The sequence below is a fragment of the Poromitra crassiceps genome, assembly GCF_964638095.1.
Source record: "Poromitra crassiceps genome assembly, chromosome: 8".
In the NCBI taxonomy this organism is placed as follows: domain Eukaryota; kingdom Metazoa; phylum Chordata; class Actinopteri; order Beryciformes; family Melamphaidae; genus Poromitra; species Poromitra crassiceps.
Genome location: NC_139629.1, coordinates 8999113 through 9013414, shown reverse-complemented (window position 1 = coordinate 9013414; position 14302 = coordinate 8999113).

The window sequence follows — 14302 nt, the reverse complement described above, 5'->3', positions numbered from 1 at the left end:
CTGTGAGGCAGAGACAGTGTGCAGTGGAGGAGCCAGGCCTTGTCCATGCCAGCATACCTCAAGACCTCCTCACACAGTGATCAGGGCCTCCTCAGTTAGAGCAGCAAGCCGGGTCAGGATCTAACGATGCCTCTGCTGGGGTCTGTGATTGGCCACACTCAAATTGGTAATCCGCAAGATCCTGTTTGTTTTTTTTGTCTTTGATGCTAAGAACCGATTGCTGTGGTGTTTCTGCACTGCAGTTCCCAGAGATCACCTGTCAAACATATTTTTGCATGGATTTCTATTGATGCAATTTGAGTTTCTGCTCAACCGCGACTGATTCAAGTTTTTATTCAGAACTATAATAATGAAATAATATTGCTTTGTTGCATTCAGCATTTAATATGTTTTATGGAATATAACAGATGCGGTACGGCTCCGGAAGGCTGCAAACAGACCCACACTCATGTAACCTGTCAGACGTATGCGGGATCCGACAAAAATACAACAGGTGCGTAATTTTTTGCGGATCGATTCTCACCCATCAATTAACATGGGTGAGAGTCGATCCGCAACGCAGCCGTAACGCATCTGGTGTACATTGCCTGTAGACTACCATACAGTGGCCCAAATATTGTGATGATGTCATATTGGACTTCCCTGATGTAGGCTATAGTATATCTGTCTCTCATTGTGCTCGCAGGTGCAGGCTCGCATGCTGCGCTTTAGCCGATCAAAATGGAGTGGACGTGACCGGTAGTCAAAACGTACCATTTTCAGCATGTAGCAAGTGGCTACTTGCTAATAGCAACGAGCTAGCGATGTTGTTGTTGTTTCATAGCGACGGAGGGATTTGAGAGCGACACAGCCGGGAGCGGAAAGGAAATCCATAAATGGTCAGGGCCGGTCTGTTGGAGCCAATGGCAGAGCTTGCAGCGAGCGGAAAGGGATTTTCTTCCGCTGCCGGCGGAGCCCCTCAAGCTCCTGTTACACAGCATTGAAACGAGGCTGCCCCCCAGAGGTTAGAGATTTTTTTTTTTTTTTTTTTTTTTAACCGATGGGTTCAGATTGAAGCTGACATGACTTGATGTGTCTTGGCGGTTAGAAATATGTGGGAACCCCCTCTGGTGCTTGTTTACACACACTCTCTCCATTCCCTGTCATTGAAGTACCGGGCCGCATGCTGGTACAAAGTGCCAGGCAGCAGGTGTCTGTGGTCCTGGTGATGGGAGGAGGTCCTACCTGCGATGAAGGGAATCCCCCACACAGCGCTGACAGTGACAGACTGCACTCTCAGTGTGCAGTTACCAAAGCCAGCTGACCTGTAATGATGCCAGACTCACAGCTCCCTGTCCATTTCCCTCTCCACTGTACTTATTATCACTAGCTCGTTCTCTCTCCTCCGCAGTACAACCCGGTTCCACTTGGAGAGGGCTCCTGTCTTTCTGATGTGAGGGGGGGTGTCTCTCTCTCTCTCTCCTAACTCAGTGATCAAAGAGCTATTCCGCTCACTCCTCCAGGGAGCTGGTAGCTCCCCAGCCAAGACACGTTGTGAGTCTTTTGAGGCACGCAAATGAGATAGTATGACATAAATCCAGGCATCACCAAGAGTATGACAAATTGGCTTTTTGGAGAGAGACAAGCTCAAAGAAGGTCAAAGACATAAGCCACCTTATTTTTGAAAGCCCCGCTGTAAAATAATTATGGGTGCAAGGTCCGGTCCAGAACGTGACTGATTGTTGCAGCTTAATTGCGCATTCCTCGTTAAAACTCCAACGCTGGGAGAAAAAAAGTTTGTTTGTCACAATAAATACACTTGTTTGATGACATATTTGAGGGAATGTAATACTTTTATCTATCACATCCGCTATTTCTGTTGCTCTTTGAACAACTCTGGATATTTATCGATGAGATATCTTGCCAAGCTGGACACGCTACGGGGGTTTAGGGTTCAGTATGTTGTGTCTGTGTCAGCAACGTAACGGGGGGGGGGGGGGGGGGGACTGGGAGGATTACACCCAGGCCTGGTTCTACGGGGGTGCAAAAGCACGCATTGCACCCTTATTTTAATTGTCTGCATGCTCAGTTGAAAAGTAAAAAAAAATATATATATATATATATATAAATGCTGCAGCTGCACACTTACTGTTTAAACTTGAATTATAATTGTTGTTTTTCTTTGTTCTTTGATGTGAATTTATGGCTTTTTGGCACCTATATGTAACCTTTTAAGGTTGAGATAATTGTATTACCATTATATGGTCCAAATATTTCAGTAAAGCACTTGAAACACTTGAAATATTCTTGCTTGGGTGGTATCCTTCTACTTGAAATGATGGTCAAATGCATTATTTTTTGTAAATAATGTGCAGATGCCTTCGGCCGGGCATCTGCACCCCTTCCTATCTAGGATGCATCCCTAGTCATCTTGTTCTGGAACCGGCCCTGATTACACCAGAAGAAGCACCTTCACGTAAGGCATCATGGCATCTAGAAATAAGGTGGATAGGTGTGAGAATTAACAATCAAATGCTTAGCACGTGTTTGAGTCCATTGGGTCAGCAGGTCAACAATCAGAAGGTAATAAGGAGGTCCTTCGAATTTCTATGGAGTCAAGTTATCCTGTTTGCATGAGAGGCCGAGCAGGAACCTCCATTCGGGTCGAAGCTCTATTGAAGGTTTGTAGAATGTGGAGAATTTGGTTAATGAGCTCGAGCCATGCTACATTTTACCGGGGCGTATTAGCCGGCTGGCCAATAGGATAAGCCACAGCGCTGTAGAGTCACAAAAGCACCTATCCAGTCCCCTTTCCACACCGCCGCTTGTTGCCAGGGTTGTTTGTGCCCTGCGGGGGAGCGGAGCAACTAGAGCAGAAAATGTATTGGAGAATACATTGGTTCTAGTTCCGCCACCTGAGTATTACCATAGCATCACACAGATACTTTGTGTTTTTTAGGAAATGATGGAAGACTAACTGGCAAAGGAAATCCATTCAAGAGCTGGCATGATGATTATGGAAATATAAAACTGATGCAAAAAGCGGGACTGACATTTATTTATGTTGAAGGTGCAAAAATAACAAGTTATGCAGCAAAGTGCAGAACAGAAAGCATTTCAGAAAATGTTTTGGTCAGAACTGATTATCGTCAGTCTCTTTTTGGAGAGACTGACGGATGGGTTAAATGCAGAGGACAAATTTCACCGGCCACACGGCATGTGTGTGTTGTGGCCCTCCGTGCATGTGTTGATGTGTAACCGTGTGACAATAAAGACGGGCTTGTCCGTCTCAAATCGTGTTTTAAATCGAGTTCTACCTTTTTTATATACCTATATCAGTGTGTATGCTCTTTGGATTCTTTCATGGAGTGCAGACATCTGTCGCTTCAGTTATTTTCCCTTTTATTATTGTAAATTCAACAACAAACTAGTTCCAATGTTCAATTTCCAAATCACTGTAAAGAAAAAAATATACAGTATATACATATTTTATTATTCAGTTTCTCCCGTCTTATTCTTCATTTCCCATTGTTTTCATCGCCCCTCTCTCTCTCTTTCGCTGTGTCTCTGAGTGTTCAGAAGAGAGAGATGCCAACCATGTTGTTTTGCTTTGTCTGAGGAGCAAACACCCAGGAGTAACAAACCGCTAACTCTCCCTCTCGATGACCTACATTTCATAACTGCATAACATTTTGTGTGAGAATGAAGTGAAGCTGGATAGTGTAGTAGCTACATGAGATAAACAGATGCTAGCAAAAGTGAATAAAAAAGCAAATTGCCTCCCATGGGGGCTATTCAATTCTATTTGTATAAACAATGTCTACAGATTTAATGTGTATGTGGTTGTGACTGTTGATTTATCTCAGAATAAACCAGTGCTAACCAATAATTAAAGCAGCTACTGTACAAGGAACTTTTAACTGGTTATGAAACAATCTAAAATGTAACGCCTCACATCTTACCTAGATCAGAAAATGAGACCATCAGCGAGGAGATCGCCAATTTCTAGATAGTTTTTCAAAATGCCTGTGTGCGGGTTAAGAAGGCGGGACTTCCTGTGTTCACGTCCGTGTGAATCTGGTTGTAATTTTGGTTCCGGCTGTCGACTGAACCGACGTGACTGAGTCTCGATGTTCAAGTGAGCTCGGAGAAGCCCTGGCCGGCCTGTCGCAGCTCAGCCCAACCACCGGTCACAGCGGGAGGAGACGTCTGTGTTCAGGAAATGCAGTCTTCGTTCGGGGCAAACAACACTACCGCTTTTGTCCACAGAGGCCGCTAAAATCGATAGAAAATGAAAGTTCCTGGTAGCTGCTTTAAAGGACGGCTTTGCCGACTTTCAAACCGCTTTGTATCATTATAATCTCGGTAATAATAAGCAGATGGACAGAGTTTACCTTCTCTATATGTTTTCTGCACAGAGTAATCCCCATTCGTCTGCTTGCAGATACTCCGCCCCCGTTAGCTGGTATGGGTCATTAACGCTCGTTAAGGCTCTCCATGCGATTCTCTGTGGATGCATGGATACCAAAAAAATACAATTAAGCAATCTGTAGTTGGAACATCTGTTCACTAGCGTGTCAGAATCATGACATGTTGCATCATTCTCGCAAGTGCCTGGAATAAACTGCGGCGCTCTCGGTGCAGGAAAACAAGGACAAGGTAAAGGCTGCCCATCTGCATAGCAAATGACACAAAGCGGGTTGAAAATCCCTTCCTTTAAGATTCACATAGGGTTATCTCAGCTACCATAGGCCTATCATATCAAATCTACTGTCTGTAACAATTGACGGCAACTGTGCAATTCTTATTCAAGGGTAATGAAAATAGTTGATCATTTAGTGATGAATACACAAAACTTCATATTGTAACTTGCTCCTGAAACCTGGTACCTCTTAGCCTTTACAAGTGCATCAATATTAGGTGTCAAATCCTGAGCTGACATTGGACTATTGGATTGAAGGACTTCTCTGTGCAATTTTCTCACTTTGCGAAGTCGTGTGGACTGGATTGGACCCTTTGGCGAGCCGGTTCTGGCCCCCCGCCGGTATGACACCCCTGGTATAGTGCTTTTGAAGACACTTAAAGTGCTTCAAATATTGCGTCAGCACCCACCTCCTAATAACCAATCTCTGATTACTTTAGTTGTTTTTGAGACGGTTGACATGGAGCTGCTAGCTAACTTGCTTTCTTCAGTCCCCCCCCCCCCCCCCCCCCCCCCCCCAACCTTGCGAAGCAGCTGGATTCGTGTGAGATCATGAGATCACGATCACATGACAAATCCATCTTGCCACTCCTATCTATTGGTTTGAATCTGAACCACCAGTGGTTCACACCAATCAGCATTCAGAGGCAGCTAGAGGCGGGCTTTAGGTGTGACGCCATTGAGAGCCAGCCCGTGATAGACAAATGGTTCATCCAATCACCTGCCAGGTTTTTTTTTAAGCGACCTGCCCTTTGAAACGGTTTCCCGAGCGACTCGTTCCCAGATTATGTGAAAACAAACAAAACAAACAATCTAGAGTTTTCACAATAGATGACATGATAAAAACTCGTATTAGAATAGCTTTGGAAATGGTTCTAAACTGATATTATAAAGATTTCACCAAATGATGCAGGTAGCAGCTATGGACGACTCCCATCTCAACATGATATTGCCTGCATCTGCATGATATTTGTACGGGTTCTCTCAGCATCGGTGCAGGCCATCAAATCAATAAATTCAATGTTGCTGGGTTAAGACATTTTTTAAATATACTTATATTGGAAATCGAGATGTGACACATCTACCCGTGACAGAGATGCTTTCTTCTCCTTGGTAGCACATGCCAAATTAAGAACGATAACCTGCTGTTTTAGCTTCAGGCATCCACAACGTGGAGGAAGTTTAATTAAGTGCATGACTAAGTTTTTTTTGTGTGACCTGGGTTCAGTCAGGAGATGGCACGTACAGAGGGGTCTTGAAGTTCCTCCAGCCCAGCAGGTGATCGTTTATAATTGGTGGGTCCCGCTGGTTTTGATGTGCAGGCTACAGTTCAGTAAAGAACCTACTTACTTTTGATCTGGTGGCATTGAAGGTCATTGCTTTACAGTCTGCCATATTACATGCATGTGCTACACTACAGCAAGAAAGCAGTCTGGTCTTACTCTCAATTTGGTGTCCAGCCCCCATGAATCACAGTCTCCAGCAATTTGTGATTTGCATGACATACGACATTGCTGATGGCTGATGCTTGAGGAGTTTCCAGATGACCTCAGTCCGCTTTGCTACTGTGATTAGTCAAAGATTTTGATACTAACACCAACCAATCAGGTGGGTTATCCAGACTGCTATGAATCACCATGCAAATTCAAAAAAATGGTGGTCGGGGTCGCATTGTGTACACATTGAACACAAGTGTAAATGCAATGTGTCCTCTCAATCTGGATACAGCAAGGGGATTGAGAGGACACCCATTTTGGGTGATCAAATTGCCATCAGATTTCAATCTGATCACCCAAAACGCATGTTAACGCCAGGTGTAAATGAGATCAGGCTAATGTGGTCAAGCACAATCTGATGGCAGAAAATGCATGTTAATGCCAGGTGTAAATGGCCTCTATGATTCATGGTGGATGGACACCAGGAAAATATATTTATGTCTAGTTTTACTTTTCATACAATTTGACTGTATTGTCTGTACACTTCATCGGCACATCTGGTTTTAGTCTTTGTTAAGGGTGGTACAAACTTTATACGACTGTCATCAATCTTTTTAGAGTGAACTTTACTCCTTCACGCACCAGCATTACAGCTGTCAAGTAGAACCAGACGGCCATACCTCCTCGGGACAGGTTCAAGGCGTTTGAAGCCCAGCACGAGTCCACTTCAGATACACACGTGTTCTTGACATCTTGGTCTCCCAACTCATTGATCAGTTCCTTTGACAGCCTCCTCTGGTACGCAACCTAACATGCTGCAACCTGGACGACCTGGCTCTCAGATTAGTTATGTGTTTGACAGTTGGGTTATATAACCTGTGTTACGTCTGAATACTTGTGTGGATCTGTTTTTGCAGTCAATGAGCCGTGCCCGGCTTATACATTCAACCTTAGCCGTTTCAATCCAGTTTATGGGTTAGGATTGGTAGCATGTAAGATTTTGTTGGCTTGTGTTCCAACAGGTTCTCAGTGCGTCAACATACAGCGGTTGACGTGGAGTGGGCGCGTCACACATGTTGGGAGTGAGAGCGGGTTGTGTGGGGTCACGCTTCAACTCTGACTGTGTCTTCAGTCTTTACCAGAATCACTTAGCCTATATTATAGATTATAGATTAGCGTATTTCATTTCAAAACGGAGTCACTTTCTTTGCTCAGGAAGACAAGGTCAGAGACAGCTGTGCCATTCCCTCAGAGGGATGTCAGCTCTCATTTGAGGGTGAGGTGATGGACCGCCCCCCTCCCCTCCAGGACTCCCCCCGGCATGAATAAAACACACTGATTCTCAGCCAGGCCGTCAGACTGGCACAGCGTCTCCGCTCCCTCAGCTCTCTGCCTTTGCTTCCCCAATGAAATATGAATGCTAAGTTTACACTGCTCACAGGCCACGACGTGCTTGGCCCCATCGTCCTAATGTCATGACTAACGTTATCTGGTGGGACGTGTTGTTGTGGGGGAGGACATGACTGTATTTTTTATCAATTGTTGCAACTTCCTGTTTGTCAGCCTTACAGCCCTTCCTCCACTAGAACGGCCACAACAGTCATTTTGTGTCATTTTATGTGCAATAACTTTATTGAATAAAAAATACAAGATATATGGCTCCTGACCTTTCCTAAAGGTGCATGTATTTTCATTTAATATACTTTTTATATGAATTACACAAAAGGTAAAGAAAATATGTTTTTTTTTTTTTTTTTTTTTTTTTACCTATAGAACGGGCAGAGGCGGTCATTTTGACCCCATTGAATTTCCCAGGGTTCTAGGCCTACAGTATTTTAGCCTATCTATTTTGTGTGTGTGTTTTTTATATATCTTAACACAATAAATGCATTCATCTCACAATTAGGTCTTTATCATGAGCGATGATAGAGTTTGGAATCTAGAGGTCATGGTAATGCACGTACAGCCGTTCTAGTAGTTATGGAATTCTGGCCCTTCTTGTGTTAAGGAGTAATACTATCCCAAGTGTTCAAAACCATGCAAAGGATGGTGGTATTTGACCCAGTTCATTGACTGTACTATTTAGTTACTGAAATTGGTCCAATCAGATACAGCCGTTTGGCCCAGATGTAACTCTTCTTCATATCTGTATGTTGTTGAGTGATAACATGTGCCTTCAGTTAACTGGATTTACTTTTAAATCCCCTGAAATATTTTTGACTGTTATATAGAAAGAGGATGAGAAAAACATTTTACAGCATTGTTCAGAAAACATTCTGGACCTTTGTAGATATTGGGGGGGAAAACATCAAAGGAAATGCTAAATCATTCTATGGCGTATATACTTTTTGCTGTGGTCTACAGTCAGGGACATGCAATTACTCTTACATCTCAGAAACCTGAGACTGAAAGTACCATGGTTAAAACATTTAATTATAACCAATTACTTTGATTTGACCTCCTTTTTCATTTTAATCTGAAACCCTGCAACTTGAAGACAGCCAATGTCCTGTAGCAAGTGTGGTTACCCATCTTTTGCTATCTTAAATGTATAGTAGTGTATGCAATTGTTCAAGTCAGATATCACTGTTGGCTTAAGCTGCTAAATAAACACGTGTGGCTGTGTGTGTGGAGTCTCTGTGACATATACCTTGAAGGAATGTATGACAAACGCCTGTGTAATTGTGTGGTGACTGATAAAGAGCAGTGTTTGTTCCAGAGGCCAAAGGAGTCACATGGTGTTGACATACAGCACACATGTGCCGTCTGTTATGGTTTGAAATCAGCCGGCTGTGTTTCGACATGCTCAGTGGTTAAGGGTGGAATAGGTTTGTGTACAACCTTTAAAAGAAAAGAAAAGAAAAAGAAAATAGAATTAACTGCCCTGCCGATATTTCTAAGCTTTGAATAATGTAACAATCAAAAGAAAATAGCACACTGTCTCCAAATGCAAAAGGTTTATTAACAGAAAGAATAACGTTTCAGTCCAAAGACCTTCATCAGATCCTTGATTCTGATGAAGGTCTTTGGACTGAAGACATGTAAAGTCTTATTGTAGCCTACTAATTCCATGGGTAATTTTGGCTTAGTGACTAAGGTTATTAGTAATTTAACCAAACCTGCTACTGCTACCATTGAGACACATTGCAATTGCAGTGATCCGCCTGATGGTGGCAGGGCAGCATCATCAACAGAATTTGGGTCTTCAAATGAATGGGCTAATGACTGTGTCACCCAGGGGCGGTTCTAGGCCGTTTTTGGGTGGGCTTTAGCCCACCCAAAAATAGTCTCAGCCCACCCAAAAAAATAGAGGCAAAAAAACATGTTTCCCCCCCCCTCTATGTTCTTAGGGTGGGCTGAGACAAAAATTTAGGGGGGTTCAGGCCACCCGAAAAGTTTCTAGAACCGCGGCTGCGCAGGCGCTCCCTCCTCCATCTATCTGCCTAATCCCACATCACTTCACACAGGTCACACACACAGTACAGCAGCGAAGTGGTCCTCCACAGTCCACACAATCGTTCTCCCCACTCATGATCAAGGAAACTGAGGTGAGCATTGAGCAGTCAGAGTCGTTAGTAGTTACTTAATTAGCGCATATTGATATGCAAATTAGCACGTAACGTTGTCGTAGGCTAAACAAAATAACTTGTCGCTGTGCCTGCCAGACAAACAGGTGGACTGGAGGAAGGTAGGTAGGCTACCATGGCACCAGCCAGCCATGTCATGCTAGCTCGCAGTAAGCGGGTGTAAATGGATGTGATGTTTTTTGAGAAACATATGGGCATAAGTGACAAACATTTTCAAACGGGTCCCTTGTTATCTGAATGAAATTAAGCCCTTCAGAATCGCAAGTGGCTGCTTTACACAGCCTGTCTGATGTGATGATGACGATAACTCAACATGCGTGCATGGCATCACTTATGTCTTGCTGTGATGTTAGTTCAGTATCTCAATAAAAGTTCTTACAGGCTTGTTATTTCCCTCTAAGGCAGGGATGTCAGAGATACGGCCCGCGGGCCGGATCCGGCCCACGGGCAGGTTTCATCCGGCCCGCGAGATGTTTTGGAATATTAAAAAAGATATATATATATACTATTATTATTATTTAATTCGCACCCCATTATCATGAACTACGTGTGGCTAATAAGCAAGCTAAGAGTTCATTCATAAGTTAATTAACCTGCACTACAAGGAAGTATGTCAGTAGGTCATCAGGTGTAAACAAAGCCGCCATGATGCCACGCTGGAATTGAATCGCGCATTCAGCTACCTACCAAAAAACAAAAGAATCAACAAGATCAGGCACGGACTGCATAATCGGGCACGTCGGGCAAATGCCCGGTGGCCTGGCCTGGCCTGGCCTGGCCTGGCCTGGCCTGCAAAAAAAAAAAAAAATTGTGCCCGCAGTCAGGCCTCTCACTGAACAGCAGGCCAGGCGCCGCCTACTGGTTTACTAGTGGTTTTATTACTTTATTCAGGATTAAAGTGGGTGCATCTCATTGTAAAATTGGACTTGGCCCAAATCGGGCTTCAAACGGCCCAAATCGGGCTTCAAACGGCCCAAATCTGGCTTTAAACGACCCAAATTGGGCTTCAAACGGCCCACATCTGGCTTCAAACGGCCCAAATTGAGCTTTAAACGGCCCACATTTTTCTGACGCCGGCACGCGCGTCGGCCCGTATCGGCGTGGCCTGCTTGGTATCTAATGCCCGGCCTGAATTATGATCCCAGTCCGCCCCTGAACAAGATGCTGTCGAAAAAGAGAAAGGTTGACACGGAATGCAGGCAGTTTCAAGAGAAATGGAAAGAGCAGTATTTCTTTTGTGAAGTAAATGGGTAAATGAGTCGAATTGATTTTAGTAAAAAAAAAATCCGGCCCCCATGAGGTCTCAGTTGAACAAATCCGGCCCTCTACCTAATATGAGTCTGACACCCCTGCTCTAAGGGAGTGCAAGGCAGATATTTAAACAGCCTTGTTTGTGTACAGTACCAGTGGCATGGGAGTAATAAAAAGGGATTAAGGACCAGGACCCCTGGTGGTCAGTAAGATGGGCTGGTTGAGCCAATGTTAAAATGATCTTTATTTATTATTTATTTTTGCTTTAAAACTATTTTTTAATTTTCTGCTTAAAGTTCATGAAAAAAGTGGCAATCTTGTTTTTTCACACAATAATTTCATAATACCATTTGTAATGCCACCGTTGTAGTGCTGTTGTTCAAAATTAAAGTACATTTTCTCAGATTTATTGGTGTCTTTCTAGTCACACAATTTAATAGTCAGTGTTTCCCATACACTGATCTATTTGTGGTGGTACACCCTACATAGATTTTGACCCCCACAAATACTGCCACATATTAATTTCAACTAGTTGACTGCAAACTCCTGCTTTAGTGCTTACAGTATATTATTATCTTGTCGGAATATTATTCCAGCCAATAAGTTAGGAAGTTCCCTTTTGATTTAATTTTACTTTTGTTTTGCCTACAAAGCAAAATGTTACTTTACTTGAAACTCCCCTGAAGTGATTTTGGTATTATTTATGCAAGCATAATTCTACCATATAGTAACCTGTATGCAGAATATATATAGTATATATAGGGAAACAATTATTTTTTCATTGCTGTAAAACCACAGAACGGTAAAGAAGATATTGATGTGTGTAGTTCTTCATAGATCTAGTCTCTTCATTTTGATCTCAAAGTGCGCCAGTTTGATCCATTTTTACTTGAAACTGTACAAAATTTTCTTCCGGGGGGGCATGCCCCCGGACCCCCCTAGGGGTTCAGTGGTCCATGACCTTTGGGTGGGCTGAGCCCACCCAAAGCTCTGATGCTAAAACCGCCCCTGGTGTCACCTAACACTGTCAGGTGACTGTGGAGGAGAGTGATCCTCTACTTCAAAGGTGTTCGTTCAGAGACGTGTTCACTATGCACACTTTCACTCTCCAGTCTCCATTTTAGTTATCTCTCAATTTGCGGGTAAAATGAGCTACAAGCCACTTGTGGTATATGCTTAGTTGTGGGCGGCCATGACGTTGGGATTTAGCATTATGTCAGCAGAACATGCTATCTGGTTTGAGGAGAACACTTGGAGAAGTAAAGTTGAGTGGAAGACGGCTTTAATTTGGTTTCTATTCTGTCCAAAGTCCGGCCCTGGGGCCAATGGCAGCCCGTGGACTGATTTTGAGTGGCCCTCGGTCTCTCAAAATATACTATGTGGCCCTTCACACACAGTAATGGTTAATCAAGCAAATTCACTTTGCATTTCTTCCGTTCACCTAACGATGACAGCACTATCATACATTTTGTAGACAAGCACCAAGTAGGAACTATACACAAGTGGAACTAATGTTTTCAGATAGTAAACAAAATCCTTAATTGTATGTGATTTTTTTTAATAACCCATATGATGCGAGAAGCAGCTGCCTAACCCCCCCCCCCCCCCCGGTATTTTCACATTATCTAATCTGGCCCGAAAAGAGTTTGGACAACCCTGATCCATGTGGTCACAGCTAGTGAAGATGAGGTGTGCATCTCCTCTCTGTTGCAGCTCCACTTCGTGATTTAGGCTCATAAGAGTATATTTCTACATAAAAAGATTAACTAGCACAACTTAGCTTTGTGGAGATACCAGGTTGTTCCATCCAACAGCAGCGATAAAATATCAGTATCATTATACAGTGTTACTCTTGTCTAGTCAGCTCTACCATGACTCCCAGCTAGAACAGGACTCTCCCATCAGGTGTACACGTGCTGGGCTCTGCCCATTAAACAGAGCCGGAGGCTAAAAGAGCTTCTTGCAATGACACTGGCAGCAGGCGAGCAGCCACACAGGCAGGCAGGCAGGCAGACACACACACACACACACACACACACACACACACACACACACACACACACACACACACACACACACACACACACACACACACACACAGGAATGTGTAACAGCAGCTCCAGACATGTTGGCTTAAACACAACCACACAGGCAGGGGGAGGTGAGGGGTGTGTGTGTGTGTGTGTGTGTGTGTGTGTGTGTGTGTGCATGCTATATGCATATTATGCTGCATTCTAAATTATATGGAGTTATTGAAGATAACTGAGGTTCAGGAACATGAGACCACACCATCGTCACTCATCACCATGTAAATGTAATCACCTGTACCTCCTCCAATCCATTCACCTGGGCTCAATCAACCCAATCTACTGTAGCCTATATATAACGCCACAATCCCACCAAACCCTGTTTGCACCAGATGTAACAATACATCAGATGTAACAACCCTCCCGCCCAACCCTAATTTAATTCATTACGGGCAGCACGTGCAGAGTTGCATGTTCTCCTCGTGCTGCGTGGGTTTTCCCCGGGTACTCCGGTTTCCTCCCACAACAATTCTAAAACATGTTAGCTAGGGCCACTGTTGGCATCTGCATAACCTTGAATCTCTATCCTCTGCCCACAGGAACCACGGGGGGGCCGATGGAGCCGGGACTCCATCCCTGTGAAGCCGCGCTCCAAATGTAAGAGGCGCTTCACCGGAGACGTTACCCCCACCCTGAGTCTCGACCCCCCGGGTTCCTGACTAGTCGAACATCATCAACATCATCCGCACCCCGACCCCATTACGACTTGCACCCAAACACTCAAACTACAATAAATCAATTCTGTTTCGAACTATGGTGTGGTCTGTGTTAGTGAAATGTATGTTATGCTAGTGTCCCCCCCCCCCCCCCGCCTACACACACACACTTTTTTTTCTCATGAGTTTGGTTAACAGTTGGATGTTTTGACCATTACAGTATATCAGAAGTAATATAGGCTTTGTGTGCTGATATGCACACAAGTGCCAAGTGAGATTAAAGCTATTAATGGGGATTTGGTTAGTTCAAATTCTGTTGTTGCCATCTTACATTTTGGTCTCAAAGAGTGTATCAGCAAACATGCCAAATATGCTATGACTGTATTAGAATCAGAAATCTGCATACTTTAATGCAGCGTTTCAGAATGTGGATGCCAAAGAAAGTCTTAACAATCCAAAACCCCAGGACATCTCATGAAATCTTACACAGGAAGTTGGGAAACCTGGAGCTGCTGCCCTCTACCACCTTGTTCAGACTTGAGGTAAATGTAGTGTGGACAGACAGGTGTGTGTTTTTTCTTCTTCTGTGGAACGTGACACTCTC